Here is a 4296-nt window from a genome sequence, read left to right as displayed (position 1 = left end):
TTACATTATTTATTTCAAATTTAATGCCACTTAAGATTAAATTAGTTGTGAATTACACTCAATTTGTCCAGTTTACAAGGAAACCTATTTAGGTACTCGTAACTTCAGACCCTTGAGATGCCTAGATCAATGAGTGATTGAGCAATTATTGAGTGAGGAAGGTAGACAAGCCGGTTTACGGTTCAGTAGGGTCAGGGAGGCAACAGTGACTCACTTTTTTTTCGAAGCTTAATAAAAATAGATATCGCTTTAATATTGGCCTAAAATTTGCTCACATTTTAGATACACTATTGAACTGTAACTGAGCACTCATGATTCTACATTATTTACTACTTATGTCAAAGTAGGAACCTAAAACAAAAAAATGATAATTGAGTCACTGTGGACTACTAGGTGTACACACTGACTCACTACCGTGGTACACAGTATTAACGTGGTAAGGCAGTATTTATATGAAAAGAAAATGCCCATTCCGCGTAGTTTTTTATTAGAAATAATAACAAAACTGCACAAGCTATTCTTATTATAATCAACAATTCAACACGACTCTTAGTACTTTTATTGCTACCTATAAGATCTTAAGTCATCTCAATCTCTTCGTTATTTATTTCTTCCCTATTTTTCTGTCGGTTTTTTTCCGTGGCATTCTGTAAATAAAAAACAAAATTCGATTTACAGTTATAAAATATTGAATTCGTATAAAGTATTAAAATTGAGTCACTGTGTACTTCTACGCCATTTTGTAAATATTTGATCAAAAAAACCAAGATGTAAAACAAATTAGTCAAAATTCGGATTAAAGACAATTGATACAAGACCTACTATCCGATAAATATAACGGCTATTACCTATAGCAACAAACAAAGATATGAAAACAATCGAAACTCACCTTAGAATGTAATTTAGAGGGCGCGAAAACAAAAAACATTCCCTCACCCTTCCGCACGGCACTTGACCGGCGAGCAAACTGGTTTAAACGTGTTCGGGTACAAAGACCTTTGAATCGGTAAAAGAGACAAATATATATTCCTATGCCTTCAGGTCGAAACATGACTGAGCCACTGTAGCCGACCGAGTCACTGTTGCCTCCTTGACCCTAAGTGATAAACGATCCCTGATTGTTGCCAAAATGCCAAATGTCAGTCAATGAACAAGCAATGATGTAACAAAGAGATCGCAATAGCTATTTAACAAGCTTTTAGTTTTCCTAATAACTGTAACATACGAGCAAAGTTTGGAATCAACCCTCTTGTGTTCTGTTCCGAGCGATCTGAAGAACTCATCGAGTGCCTATGGTATCAAGTTAAAGTTTATATGTATTTTAATTTTATTTTCATAGTCATCTATGTAGTTCTATAGATCACTCGAAACGAATAGAGTGATTCCATACTTTTACTCGCGAGTGTATATTAGTAGGGTTAAAAATAGTGCATCATATTTCCATATGTACAATATTAAGAGCCGTGTCCTAGCACAAAGACACATATGTACCCGTCATAAGTCATACCTCTTATTTTAATAAAGTAATTACAATAGCAACCTAAATGCTCCATTTAACTGACTACTGCCTAATGTGTTTGACCTTTATGAATATTATTAATGTTCTCCAAAATGACCAACCCAAACTACACAGGGTAATAAAACCATAAAGCAGCATTCTAACGACTTAGATAAAATCAAACATGATAATTATCGAGTTATTTGGCTTAACTTCGTTTGCGAGCAGTTTGCCTGAAGCATGAAGGGGTAGGCAACCTTGCACAGAATATAAGGAGCATTATTTATTATTAGAGGAGATTTAGTAGTGACATTAAGCATCTAGAATTACCTACAGCAATACAACAAGTTGTTAGCGTATTCTTACTCCTTGATAATTTTGATATTTTTTATCATAATATCGGTTGAATTTGACATTACTTCACACGTAAATAAATATTCTTGATTGGTGGTCATTTCTGTTGATTGTAGTTTTTAGTTGAACGCCTCATTTGCAGCAGTGCGAGCACGTGTGAAATTTTCAGAGTAGGTAGGTAAACAGTAATTACCATAGACGCTACACGGTAATCAGGCACTATGGTAATTANGGTAATAATTATGGTCCAGTGGACGGGAAACTACAGGTTGATAACAAAGACATACCTACATCTTATAAACTTATGTTTATAGGATGTGGCCACCCATGATTTTTTTACCGATTGAGTCGCAGACGGCATTAATAATTAATGTCATAACAATTGATTATCTATTGTGTCTAGATTCGGGGAGCTTGAAGGATTAATACTAGTACGTGGTACCACAGTGTACAGTGTATTGACCCCTTTGCTTTGGACCACCATTTACGACACATCCTAACGATGAACCGATCACTGTTTGTAAGGCGAAAGAAATGGGATATTTCCAGCAGTGAACTACAATTTGCTTAAATAACATTTTCAAAATATTTACAATGTTGCTAAGTCCTTTAGTTGGTAGAAATAATTAATAGCCCCAGTCGTCGGCTAGCCTTCCACTACATTAACAGAATAGAATAAAATTTACAAAGTCAGATAATTATAATGTTAGAGTTACTTTTGTTTGTAATAAAGCCCAGCCTTTGTGTAATTACAAAACTGACATTTCTAGCTCCAGCTCACTGCTCTGTGTCCTGTAAGATGCCTCTGGCAAGAAGTTTGCTCTTGTCCTTTGTAGCATGAGAATGTGCGGCTTCATTTCGAATTTTAGATAGTTATTTATTATTACTGTGTTGTCTAAGCCACTTCTTGAAAATCTTTATTTGTTTTATTAATAACTAGCTTTCCGCCCGCGGCTTCGCCCGCGTGGATTTTTGTCTGTCACAGAAAAACTTTATTGCGCGCGTCCCTGTTTCAAAAACCGGGATAAAAACTATCCTATGTCCTTTCCCGAGACTCAAACTATCTCTATGCCAAATTTTATCAAAATCGGTTCAGTGGTTTAGGCGTGAAAGCGAGACAGACAGACAGACAGACAGAGTTACTTTCGCATTTATAATATTAGTATAGATTAAAAATAACCAAAACCAAAAGAAATGTCTCGATAAAAGTGTCTTTTCTGAAACATTTGGCTTCAAAAAGTAAGCAATTCATCAATAGTCTATATAAAATGTCACCACTGAACCTTAAGATTAAAGAATTTCAAGCCTAATTGAATGAAATTAGCACAATATTAATCTGTAAACGAACTTCGTAACCTCAATATCAGCTTAATAATGGAATTCTAATTTTCAGTCCAATTCATTGGATTCCGAACCTGTTTTATAGATTCTAGGTCAGTCTTTATTACAGAATTGATTCAGTTCCAATTTGCCGACACGGAATCGCACCGTAATGATAGGTTCTAATTAATCCATTACACACTCCACGGTTCCATTATTGCCGCCAAAGGCTCTGGAATCCAATTAAACAAATGGAAATTCAATCTAACTTACATCGCTTTTCTTTACGTTTGGCATAGAATTACCGGGTTGAATAATTGTACGGTGACTACATAATTTGGGCATTCTATTACTACAAAGTTTCAAATAGAATTGATTTGGATTGGACTAGACAATTGAACGGTCTCGTATTGTTTTGACGTCTTTATTAAGTTCAATACGTATAATTGAGATCATGTTCACACGAAGTCTATTATTAGTACTAATTTTCGTCTGCGGCCTTCGCCTAAATGAATCTTGTCTAGCACAAAAATAAAGTATTAAAACACTTTATTTATTACCAATAACATAGTTAACGGCGCATTCACACATGCCGGACGGCACGGCCGGGGGCCAACCCGGCGGCCAAGACGGCACACTGGCAAGACATTTTGAAAGCCGGCGGCATGTGTAGACACGCCTTAAGACTAATTTCTATCTCTTGCTTGTTTTTTTATATATGTACATACGTACCGACATAGCCTCCACTTTTTAAGATTGATTTTCACGACGAAATGTATCTTTTATCCCTATTTTAAAATTGGTTCCGTCGTAAACGGGAAAATGGAGCAGACAGACGGAGACGGATTATAATATTTGAAATAGTGCCATAAAAGTACCCATCTCTTTTCATTTTGTTCTTTTAATATTACATGTCATACTCATACATCATTCTCAAATTATAAAATAACTGAGAGGGATCCCTTACACGAGTACAGATTTTCTTGGAACTTCCAGCGTAGGTTCATATTTTTATAAGTAATTATGTATAATTTAGAAATGGGCAAACAAATACAAACGTTATGTCTACAAATAAAGTACCTATCTAATTAAACGCGTGTAGTCTGGTTACCGTGGTCTTTTTA

General features: G+C 35.3%; 1 long non-coding RNA gene across 1 annotated transcript; it reads right to left on the bottom strand.

Annotated features, from left to right (window-relative positions):
• Nucleotides 1–342: 342 nt before the first annotated feature.
• LOC114352681 (uncharacterized) lies at nt 343–1083 on the bottom strand. The gene is made up of 2 exons (XR_003655877.1): nt 890–1083; nt 343–647 (listed from the first exon to the last, which is right to left on the bottom strand). It is a non-coding gene; the product is annotated as an uncharacterized LOC114352681 (long non-coding RNA).
• Nucleotides 1084–4296: the final 3213 nt, after the last annotated feature.

The sequence above is a fragment of the Ostrinia furnacalis genome, unplaced genomic scaffold, assembly GCF_004193835.3.
Source record: "Ostrinia furnacalis isolate ACB-3 unplaced genomic scaffold, ASM419383v2 OfSCF1416, whole genome shotgun sequence".
NCBI classification, from domain to species: Eukaryota; Metazoa; Arthropoda; class Insecta; order Lepidoptera; family Crambidae; genus Ostrinia; species Ostrinia furnacalis.
This window is presented reverse-complemented; position numbering and strand designations above follow the sequence as displayed.